Source organism: Eucalyptus grandis, chromosome 1 (assembly GCF_016545825.1).
Source record: "Eucalyptus grandis isolate ANBG69807.140 chromosome 1, ASM1654582v1, whole genome shotgun sequence".
NCBI classification, from domain to species: Eukaryota; Viridiplantae; Streptophyta; class Magnoliopsida; order Myrtales; family Myrtaceae; genus Eucalyptus; species Eucalyptus grandis.
The window spans coordinates 51279273-51292611 of NC_052612.1; positions in this window are offsets into that span (position 1 = coordinate 51279273).

A 13339-nucleotide genomic window follows, 5' to 3' on the forward strand; every position below is an offset into this window, starting at 1 on the left:
CACCACAAATTCGAGCGTACCTTGTTAGCCACAGATTAGACACCAACGCTGAAGAAGAGGAAGAAATTCTGATCCGATAATGTCAATTCGCCTTGAAGGGAAGACGGTGTCGCCATTTGCGCTTCACTGTTTTCTTCTTTTTGGGAGAGAGAGAGAGCGGGAGAAGGGAAGACATACGTACGTTCCAACCAGTTTCTTCTCTCTCTCTCTCCTCCCTTTTATATGTCCCCCCATCCACGGGCCGTATTCCCGTGGGCCGGGCCTTTTGGGCCCAACATGGGCGGACGGGCCTTAAGCCCATCTCATAAATCCATCATCTCCCACTCGCACATGGTGGTCCAAAACCAACATGGGCGGACAGGCCCTACTCAGCCCCATCAGAGAAAAAACCATCATAGACTCTCACTTAACATAATGGGCCGAACAGAATCCTCTTTTCCTCTCTTCAACATTCATACCGGTGAATAATCCGTGCGACCAGCATACTTTGAGAGCTCGTTGCCATACATCGTAGGAATATATAGCAGCTCATAATGGGCATCACACTCCGAGTAGATTTAGTATACACCCTAGATCGATCGATCACATTTATTTCTCTCTTGATCTCTTTCAAACAATGATATATATTATATTCACAATTATGATTATCCCAAAGACAGTCATAATTGGTTAACCGGTGAATACAAAACTACAATGTGATTCTCCAAAATCGATCTTCCTCTTTCCTTCAAACTCTCAATTTCAGTTCAGCTTGCTTTTCTAGAAATGTCCCATTAGATCGAATCAAACTCATGACCATTGGCAACATCCTAAGATAGCAAACACTAAATAGAAATCTTGAGAATAAGTAAGAGTCATGAGGGGGACTAAAAATTGAGGAACTCTTTTCCTCAAGAGTCTCACACGACATAAAAAGTTGAGATCAAACTTTTGCCACTCTTATTGGTCGTCTCATGCATACGTAGTATGAAATACGTATTACGGTATTAACTCCTTTCCCATGGAGCGTATGTCTACACCTTTCAATACCGTACAGATGATAGTTCAGACATACCCAATGTCTAACTTGAGTTCACGTATCTACTCATTTACAAAATTCATCAAAACTCACATCTGGCATCATAGACAGATAAAGTAAAATATGTGGGGTATTTTACTTTCGGACATAATAAGTATCATGTCCTCATCTTAACACTTAGTTAAGGCGACATACGTGTTTTAAGCTTGAGCTCTCGATTATCACCTAGATAATAAGCTTAAAAACAGTCTCATCTCTATTTATCACACAGTAAATAGAGGTGATTACCGCGTGAGTGGGCTAATCTTATATCTGTCCGACATACTTTCTCAACTAAATGTAATGCACTAAGCATTAAGATGCATAAAGATCAAACAAAGATTCATAAGCATTAATGATGAAAACACAAATTCATCAAATGTGAACTCTTAGGGAAATTACAATATTCAGTACATCATCTTCTACGCAATCCTAGAGATTTCACATGGCCACAAAACACATCTCTAGGTATTGGCTTTGTTATAGGATCTGCTACCATTCTATGCGTAGTATGTACTCTAAGTTCACATCCTTTCGTGCAACCATATCCTTGACAAAATTATACTTGATATCTATATGTTTGGTCTTGCCATGATATTTGGATCTTTAGTGTACACTTTTGCTGCTTGATTATCATAGTTAACTAATAACAAATCTGCAGCACTTCCAATAACACCTAAATAATCCAATAATCTCTTAAGCCAAACATCTTCTTATGCTTTTTGATAATACCACGAACTCAGTTTCCATCGTGGACAAGGCTATACACTTTTGTTTCTTACTGCTCCAACATATGGTGCCATTATTCGGTAAGAAAACAAACCCAGAGATAGATTTTCTTTCATCTAAATCTCCTTCCCAATCAGTATCAAAATAGCCTTTGAGTTGCAGATCCTTTCCTTAATAACTCAGCATATAATCAGCAGTTCCCTTTAGATACCATAGTATTCTTTTAACAGCTTTCCAACGTGCTTGACCTAGATTAGATTGGTATCTACTCACCATTCCAACTGCATAACATATGTCAGGTCTTGTACACATCATAGCGTACATCAAGCTCCAACAGCACTAGCATAAGGAACATGTTTCATTTGTTCCTTCTCTTGTGGAGTCCTTGGACACGTCTATGGCTCAATCCTTCACATTTTGCAATAGGAGTGTTTATGGGTTCGCAATCTTGAAATCTTAACTCCAAGAATGTATGCAACATCACCCATGTCTTTTATATCAAAGTTGGAAGATAACCAATTCTTCACAAAGTATTAACAAACTCCATATTGCTTCGGCAATCGAGTATATCATCAACATATAATGATATGATCACAAATTGATCATTGGATCTTTTGATATATACACAATGATCCTTTGTCTATCATTGTAAAGTCATATGACATTATGGCATTATAAAAACGTATATACCATTGTCTTGACGACTGCTTAAGGCCATATATCGACCCCCAAAGTCGACATACATTTTCTTCTTGGCCTTTCACTATGAAACCAACAGGTTGTTCCATATATATTTCTTCCTCTAATTCTCCATTGAGGAAAGCAGTCTTTACATCCATATGATGTAACTCAAGATCCATACTAACCATTATTGCCATTATAATGCGAATCTAGGTAAATCTTACTACAGGAGAAAATGTATCTTAATAATCAATTCCTTCCCGTTGATTATACATCTTCGCCACAAGGCGAGCCTTATGCCTTTCTATCGAGCCATCAGCCTTTTGCTTTATTTTGAGAACCCACTTGTTCCCAATAGCTCTGCGTCCTTTTTGGAAGATCAACCAGTTCCCAGACTTGGTTTGATTTCATTGACTCCATCTCCTCTTTCATTGCATAAATCCATTTTTCCTTACTAGGGCAATTCAGAGCCTCATTAATATTTCTTGGCTCATCCTCATCTTGTGGAGCAATTATAAAAGTGGCGACTTGTTCGCCGTATAGGAGATAGTACACTTAGCACATCATTCCCAATTATGCTCCCACTCGGATTAGACAATGACGATATCATCTCATCATGTGGTTGTAATTGAGAATGAGTTGAATTCAATTCAACACTTCTCATATTACTCCCACTTGGACGAACTCCACTGACATCATTATCTTGATCCAAGGTTTCAAATAGGGAGTAATTTTCCCTTATTTCGCCCCTCTTAGGAAATTCATCCACTAAGAATGTGACATCTCGTGATTCAAAATTCAGTTATTCTCCCACTTTCCTGCTCACCTATGAACACATACCCTTTCGAGTGTTCGGAGTATCTCATTAAAATACTCTACTTTTATTTGGGACTCAATTTCCCAAACTTGTGAGAGAACATATGAGTATAGGTAGCATAACCCCATGGCTTAAGTAAACTTAAGTCCGGTTTCTACCTATCCATAACTCATATGGAGTGGAACTAACTGATTTGGAAGGCACCCGGTTAAGTATTTAGGCAGCAGTTAACAACGCATCACTTCAAAAAAAAAGTGATATGTAAGTTAGCATACGCCATCATGGACCTAACCATTTCCAGTAGGGTTCTGTTTCTTCTCTCTGCAACACCATTTTGTTGAGGAGTATATGGAATAGACAACTATCTTTCTATTCCTTTTTCATCACATAATTTTCTGAACTTATCAGATAAATATTCTCAACCTCGATCGGATCTAAATACCTTTATTTTTCTTGTCTAATTGATTTTCTGTCAGGTTCATAAACCTTTTGAAACAACTTATGCTTCAGATTTATGAGAAATCAAATAGACATATCCGACTCGAGTATAATCATCTATAAAAAAGTGATGAAATAAACAGCCCCTTGCCTTCCTCTCACATTCATTGAACCACAGACGTCCAAATGGATTAAATGCAGAGGAAATTCAGCTCTTTTACCTCTTCCAAATGGTTTCCTTGTCATTTTCCCTACTAGGCAATGCTTACATATGAGCAAATCGACTTTTTCAATATTGCCCAACAAGCCCTCTTTGGCTAGTCTTTTCATATGTTGTTGGCCCATATGACCAAGTCTAGCATGCCACCATATTCACATCATTATCATATAAAGTAGAAGACGTGAAACAAGGGAATAACATATTGACATCACCACAGTCAACATTTAGTACAATAAAACCATCCAGAAAGTGACCAAAATCATAGTAGTTTGTATCCAAATACAAATCTACACATCTATTATGGAAGTTCATACTAAAACCAAGCTTAACCAACATCAAAACAGACACTTAAATTTCGACGAATCTCTAGAGCATATAGGACATCATGTAGGAACAAGGTGCGTCCACCACGCATATTCAATTGGCGGTGCCAATCCCTTTAACTTCAACTCTGAAATTATTTCCCACATAGTTCCAATTGGTATCGTCGGAATTCCATGAAGGATCCTCTATCCTTTGCTACATGGTCTGTCGCTCCTGAATCTACATTCCACAAAAGATTGGATTCAACCTATAATGCAGAACTTGACACATAAGCAAAGTTCTCAAATGTACAAGAGGTGTATGCCTTCTTTGGCTCACGACGATCGCGAGCATAGTGACCTCTCTTGTCACAATTGTAACATTTCACCCTTGACATTTTCTTCACTTGAGGACATTTTCCTCTCTTGTGTTGGTTAACTCTTGATTTCTTGCAATAAGGACTTGATCCTTTGCATTCCCACATATTGAACGAATCAATAGGTTTGCGCTTCTAGCACAAAGCCCTTTCTGAGCTAGAACCAGCATTAAAAATATCTATTTTCGGCTCACATGCCGTCAAGCGGTCCTCTACCCAGTTCAAGGTGGCGCAAGCATCCTCAAGATCTTCCATAACATGGTCAAGAGCTTCTAGTGCTTCTTGCTTTTCCAGCACATATTGAATCTTCATATTCAATATTTCACAATTGTAGCCGTTCATATCAGCAATTACATTCTTAGTTGCTGAACCATCGTTCTGAAAACATCAGACATACATGCACGAATAATTAATGCCTATCATTTATGCATCTCTATTTGCACAGACCCATCATATCAATGAATAATTTCAAGTAAGGTTTCAGAATCAAAAGGTCACTACGTTTCCAATCATCCTCCAAAAATCCTAACTTAAAATTATCATTAATATGATTGTCATATGCAAAATCAATTCTATGAAGCTACAAAAACTTCTAAACTACCCATGACTTGTTACCCACAAAGAATCAGCAATTAACGAGGAAAGCAACGAGATAATTTACATCCAATAAAATAATAATGATTTCAACTAATACAACAATTTATTACACTAAGTAATATGTCCAAAAAGAAATATCAACATAGAAAAAAGATATTCACACTCAATAACATCCCAAACTAATCTAAGAAATAATTAGGGAATGTCCCTTCTAATCTATCAGTCAAAACATATGAGAAAACTGAAGGTACATTTGCCAGCCATGGAAAAAACTTTTGGAGAGCTCTCATGTCGCCACCAAGGCGCATTCACTCTGCGCCATGTGGTGCTCAATCTAAGGGTTGAAGTTTTGGCCAACTCAATCCTATAGTACTCTCTTACAAAAGCTTCCACTAGCCCCCGCATGTCCAGGGACCACGTTGACCTCCCATAGGCGATCTAACACTGCTTGCCATTCGGGTGGAAGAGTGTTCATCAAAGCCGGCACCTTCTCAAAGTCCGGCATAAGATAACCATTCCGAGATGATTTCTGTATCATCTCGATTGACCTTGACCATGTGTGATACTTAATCACCATCAAGCCATCGATAATCGCTAACTCTTTCATCAGCCTTTTCGGTCTAGCTCTTCCTTCGTCCGTTCTTGGGATTGTAGGTATCCGTGCATAACGCATCATAGTTCGCAACAAATGCGAGAACTAAAATGGATTACCTTCAACCCACACAGACATAATTGAAAAAAGAAACAAATTCCCTCTTCTTCTTCTTCTTCTTCTTCTTCTTCTTCTTCTTCTTCTTCTTCTTCTTCTTCTTTTTTTTCCGGGTCAACGATCAACGGTCAAAGTCAACGGGTCAACGGGTCGGGTCAACGGGCGCGCGGGTCGGAGGACCGGTCGGATCGGACGAACCGGTCGGGCCGGTCGGACCGGCTGTGCCGGTCAGACGAACCGACCGCACGTGCCGCGCGCGTGCGCTGGCCGACGTCACGCGGGCGTCGCCGGCCGGCACGTGCCTTGCGCGTGAGCGTGTTGTCGTCACGCAGACGTCAGCCGCACGTGCGCGGCATGCGCCCGGCTGATCGGGTCGGGTCGGTCACCGTCGGGTCGGGTCGCCGGCCGGCCAACCGTCGTCGGCGTTGACATCATCAATGACGTCATCCCGACGGTTATCGACCGTTGGGTGACGTCACGATGACGTCATCGGGTGACGTCAGCACGCGTCGGTTCGCCGACCGGCGCGTGCCGTTCGCCCTGTCGCCGGCGCGCACGTGCGATTCGTCACCGGCGCGTGTGGCGCACACGCCGCAGCCATAGCAGCGCCGGCGCGTGGCACCCACACGCAGCGGCTTGTGGCCGCGCGTGTGGGCGTGTGCGGCGTTGTCCGGCGACGCATGACATGTCGCCGGACTCGTCTCGACGTCGCCTTTCACCCAGTGCCTTCAGAATTTGATTCCGACTTACTGAAACTCAGAAAAATGGCCGAACAACGCTCGGGTGTCGGGATTTCTCACCCGATCCGTACGGCCGAAGAACTTTTGCGAAAAATCAATCGAAAGCACGAAACAAGATCGGGAAAACATGAAAGCGGGCTCGATACCAATGTTGGGAATGGCGATCCCGAAAACCCGATTCGACACTAAATCGAACCCCTAAATCAATGCGGAAGCGAAGCGGGAAAACCACGTATCACCGATCCTAAAGCACACCACGGATTCGAGCGTACCTTGTTAGCCACAGATTAGACACCAACGCTGAAGAAGAGGAAGAAATTCTGATCCGATAATGTCAATTCGCCTTGAAGGGAAGACGGTGTCGCCGTTTGCGCTTCTTTGTTTTCTTCTTTTGGGAGAGAGAGAGAGCGGGAGAAGGGAAGACGTACGTACGTTCCAACCAATTTCTCTCTCTCTCTCCTCCCTTTTATATGTCCCCCATCCACGGGCCGTATTCCCGTGGGCCGGGCCTTTTGGGCCCAACATGGGCGGACGGGCCTTAAGCCCATCTCATAAATCCATCACAAAGGATAACGTTTATTCTAAATAATGAAGTGCCGTTGACACCTATTTATACGGAGGTCGCCTTTAGGAAGTCAAATACTTGAAATCTAATAACATAATTAAGGAAAAAATATTGATAATTGGGAAAGCTTTCAAACCGCACACCAAAAATCTGCATAACACATCAGAAATCTTTGAAGATCTGGAAATCAAGGAATACGCATGAATTAAGAGGTCAAACATTATCCGAACCGACGTAGCCTGTTTGCAGCTTTGAAGCTCTTGTAATCCTCTTTGATTTGATAACTCCTCAACGGTGTCATTTATGGTGTGGGTGGGACTACTCACTCTTGTGATGCTCGAAAGTTTTCATACAAGCATTTGTCAATTGTTCTAACGAACGATGAGATGGGATTACTTAATTATTACATAATCCAATGCCTCGTTCTGCTGTTTAGTCCGATTAAATCCACTTCACTTGCACCAACAATTCTCAAGGAATTAATTAGCCAATAATGCAGTATATTTTCCGACGTGCCAGTCTCACGTCTTCACTCTAAAAGCTGGGTAAGTTCTAGTTTGCACCATTCGTGTCGGCCACGTTATTGCATGCACCGGCTGCGTTCAAAACCGAGATATGAAAATCGCGAGAGATCAGCCTGATGTGCTTGTGTTGACGCGCGAGAATTTTCAATACTATAGAACTGGGAATGAATGATCGTAGCCGTCACAAGGCCTTGAGCTTCGTTTTTTCACCTGCCTCTCATCGGTAGTCCTTTCTCAGTAACATCAAAAGGTATCCGCGCAACATGAACGGATAAACCGAATCGTCTATGGGAAAAAAGAAGACTTCTGTGTTTATACAAGCCACTCATCAATCAATGAATAATATAGATAGTAAACTGTTAAAACTGTAGACCGCATATATCAACAAGATACAGGTGGCTGTGATTTATGTAGTCTGTCTACCAATGATGAATCAAATGATATTCGTGGCTGGGCACTTATTCGCGCCGTTTTGTGGGCTTGTTTACGCGAAAAGAATTCAGTGGTGGGCGTTTATACAAAAAATGAAGAATGTAGTGGGCTTTGCTTTAAACTCTTTGTATATCACCTTCCACCTCGCGTCTCTTTATTCTTTAAACGAGAAAGAAATGTCGAGGTTTGGTATACCACTCCATTATGTTCAGGTTATTTCGAATTAGTCCCTGATAATCCCCTCCCCTAGCCAATTAGCCTAACTTATTGACCAATGCCCACAAGCAACCCTCGCTCATAGTTTCCATTTTCTTTTGAATAAATTCTGCCACAAATAAACATGTGTATGTTTGTTGCCAACCATTGCTTTTCTTGCTGAAATTTTAAGCTATTAACCTTGTCAAAAAATAGAAAATTAATCGACTGATCATGATTGGACGTGGACATTCGCGTCCTCTCTCTCTCTCTCTCTCTCTCTCTCTCTCACACACACACAACGATTTCTTGATTCCTGCATATTGTCGGACGACTAGGATAGCGATATCAATTGCGCTGGACACACACCGTACACGAGAAGTTATTGTATGCCCTGTGAGAAAAGATACGGGGTAGGTTTTCATCATCTATTACTGGTCATGATCAGTGATGCCTTTCGAATTCATAAATTCTTAATCTTCATTAAAGTGATGTTATCGTCTTGCGGGGCCAATTCACTGAAACAGGTAGCCTGGGAGTGTTGTCTTCTGGCGATGAGGAAAGGAAAGGAACAAGAACCTAAGTGCCTATGGACTGCATTAATCGAATGAAACTAATCTCCTGACTTAGCCAAGTAGAATCTAATTATACATCTGTCAAAGAGTAATTAGAATGGCTATGATTGATCTAAGTTTTAATTGAGCTCGATTATCACTATGATCTCATCTCATAATCTAGATGTTTTTTACGATGGATGACAATGGCAACAGTCATGTTAAAACTAGCAGTTGACCCCTTAAAGCAAATATTTGATTGTATGACTGCGTGTAATTTTCTTTGAAATTCGTTATTAGCAATTTCATCGATTATAGAGAACTTTTTTTTCCAACCTAATGCCAATTGATCTCATAACACATGGGGTGATTCTACGTGTGAAGTATGTACATTGATTGTAGCGTTGAGTATGATGAAACGACCTTTTTTTTTTAAGGGTTAGCAAGGAATTAAGGTGAGAAACATGATTATTGAAGGTTGTAAGAGAGGTGTTTCATTTTACACTATTGCTATTGTCATTGCCAGCATGAGCTAATGAATTCCGAGTGATCAAAACCAAGTGAAAATAAATAGTAATAAAACACTGTTGGCATGAAACCACTAACATTTTATAACCTTGGCATGTTAATATCTAGTATTTTATGTAACCAAACGTACGCTTGTGTTGCCCATAGCCAAAAACTTGACATCCAAAAAATTAACAAACTAATTCTATTATGACTTATTCGAATAGTTAAAAAAAGTGAAAACAATTTATGGTTAAAAATATACAATACAAAGGAATTGTTTGTATATATATGGAAAGAGAAAAAATATTTCGAGATTTGAATTCTTTTTAGGAAGTTTGTTATAGGATAAAAATCCAAGTTTCAGTATTGGATTAGGCAAGAAATAAAATAACATTATGAATTTACACGTTCGTCTATGGATCAATGTTTGTAAAATTATAATTAGTAATATTTCGGGAAAGAACAAAAACGAGTGCATCCCTTCGAATTAAGAGACTCTTTTCACTTTATATACTAATATAGATTATACTAAAAGAAAAGTCTACGTGAAACACCACAAAATACAACAATATTAATGGCGATTGACTTAAGCGTGAGGATCGACTTGCCCTCTCGTCAGGGCATCTTTTCCTGCCCAGCAAATGTGGTCAATTTGGGTACTGTCCTTGTTAGAGCTAGCAGTATGCCATGCCCCTCTTTCTTTGGACCATTTCCTGTCTCTTTCTCTCCCTCTCTTGTGTACCTTAATATTAAGACAGGATAACGACTGATATCATGAGAAAATATTTCTCAGATATCTTTAATTATTTATCTTATAATAATAGTATTCATCCGAAAATGCGTAAATTAATATCATTTTTATTTTATCTCTTAAGCATTTCAGTATTTAAAACCTAAATCTTTCGTATCCTTTGCATACTAGACTTTCTCTCTTGTATTTCCACTTGAAATTTTATTTCTATATTCTTGACTATAGGAAATATTACAGCTTATACTCTTCACCCTCTTCCATCTCCTCCATATTATTCTAGGAGTGACATCAATAGTTATATGTTACTTTTTGATTGGAGCAGGCAAGGGACTTGGTCTTGGACAGGAAAATTACTTAATTTGAATATCGCCTAATCTTATTATAAATACGAAAAGATAATTAGGTTCTCTTATCTTATATACTTAACACCCATGGGCAGTCAATCCCAAGGAAGGTCATGATAACATTCTAGTGCAATGCAGCCAAAAATTTTTTTTTTTTTCAAATACATGCAAACAATTTATTCATTTTCCTCTTGGAAACACCAATATTAATAAGTAAAATTCCATTCAGGTAACGTGATGAAGGTGTCATCCGTCGCCTATTACTTCATTAAATAAATCAGCATTGAAAGTAAAAGAGCCCTGGAGTTGGAAAACCATGAGGAAAGGATCTAGCAACCCTATATTTGATGTGGAATAAAAAAAAATTATTTAGAAGAAGCACATGATGTTTTTCTTTTTTTTTCTTGCATTGAGGTTTGACTTTTGGTCTCGAATAGTCTCACGTACTATTTGTATATCGGAAATTCCTTGGGTGGGAATGTCTAGGTATACAATACATTTTAGCTTATTAATCATCCTCTCGTGCATGTCTACCAAGGCCGACAAAGGATAAGGTACACATACGTTTTAGGGGATTGCTCTCTGAGCTCTTTTTGTTCCTTTTAGCCTGAAAAAAAAAATTTTAAAAAAAATGAGATGGAAATTTATTTGGATCTTCCACCAACGAACCATTTAGTTGAATTTTAAATTCCTTTGGTGGCCCAAGAATGGTGGAGCCACGGTTTAGGGAATCGCTCTCTGAACTCTTGTTGTTTTCGCTTAGCTTGAATAAATATAAAAGTATATAGAGAGAGAGAGAGAGATAATGGAGATTTGTTTGGAACTTTCCTAATTCCACCCACCAACGATGGATTTCGGCGATAACAAAATTCTAGGAATTAATGTAAATTTCATTTGGTGGGTCAAGAATGCGGTACCATGATTAGGGTGTCGCCCGTTAAACTCTTGTCTTTTCTTTAATCCTACATCGAGATGAAGATTTATTTGGAGCTTTCTAAATACCATCCACCATCAACCGTTGTTTTCTGAAAAATAAATCCCATGAATAAATTATAAATTCATTTGGTGGCCTAAACATGACTATGCCACGTTTAGGAAATTGTCTTTCAACTATTGTCATCTCTTTTAATTTAAATAAACAAAAAAAGAGAGAGAGAGAGAGAAAAAAAAAAAAAAATTGAAGCTTTCCTAATTCCATCGACGAACGATGGATTTAGATGAGAATAAAATTCCAGGAACTAATTTTTAATTTTTTGAACTAATTTGGTGGCCCAGGAGTGGGGGGTGCCTCAGAAAATTGTTGGACATGGCTTCTTCTTTGAAGAGCTGGGGACAATGCCCCTTTCATGTAATATAAGTGCGAAACACCGGCAATTAATTTTTTGAACCAATTTAGTGGCCCAGGAATGTCGGTGCCACATAGATAACAGTTGCACATGGCTTCTTCTTTTATCAGCTAGGAAACTCTAGGATGAAATCCGTCGTATTTCTTAGCAGCAAATGAGGGTTTCAACGAAATTATAAATTATGTCTACCATGCCATGGTACATGAAATTAAGTCTCTTGAATTCAAATTTAACAACATTAATCGTAACATATAAAGAGTTAGTCACCAATGAAATAATGAATGAAGTTAATATCTACGTGACGGCTAGTAAGTTTGGATTTGTAACATTTACTAGTTTCATGTCCTCATCTGTCTCGCCATAAACATTCAAACAATGATATCTAGATTTATCGATTGGCTTTCATTTTTTTTTCCAATTAAAGAGGACAACCACAAAAGAGGTGCCTGGCATTTTCTTCAAACCTCTCCATTATCAGTATAACCTTATTCGTTAGATGAACCAATTTATCTTATTCTAAAGTAAATGGAACTTAATTAGTTGGATAGCATGACCATCGATAGGACTACAACTATACGGGGTTAAACACCGGTAACGAGAAAGGGAGCTCTTAACGTAAGCCGTTGAAAACATATAAAAAGCCATCTGGAAACAGGTCGTATCTTTCGCTGCATGCCAACGTTGCTGGAATAAAAAGCCGAGGCGGGGTGGGATATTCCCTAGTTGGCTGATCCCCCCACGGCTCTGTGTCCGTACCGACCGACCAAGACCGTTATCTTGGTCATGGTGGGACCTGCAAATGCAACATTGGGCCCACTCCGTGGACGGCTGTGATTACAAGACAAACGACGAAGGCAGAAAAAGTCAAGGACAGCTGAGATTTCACATTTTGAGATTTTTACGCGTAGCGACGATTAAGGCTTTGCTTGACTTGACTGCATTTCTGTTGGTACAATTCCGGGATGGTATGCAGTGTTCTTGGACGACGATTGTCGTCCTTCCGCAATCACATATGAATTTAATCTAGTTAAATTAACATACGACAAAGAACAACACTGAATCACGTGAATCCATCGTGCATATAAATCATTGTTAAGAGGACAATGTGAATGCCATAAAGGAGGTCATTTTCCATTTCATTACCTCTTTCCAATAGTCGGGTCAATGGAAAAGAGGAAGAAATTCAGCCCGAGGTCTATCGACGGTTTCCTAGCTTTCCCTTTTTTTCTGGCAAACGAAACGTTAGACTTCACAGGCTCGTCCTCAAAAGTCAATATAAATACTTCAAGCTTGGCCTTCAAGCTTGCCCTTGAATCCAAGACAAGCCCCGAGGAAGGGAGAGAGAGATCATTTTTTGTCACGATATGATGCTTCTGCATTAAGGAAGAAGGATGTCCCAACTGCACTGTTGAGTTATGACTAATTTGGTGACAATGACATTTTGGACAATA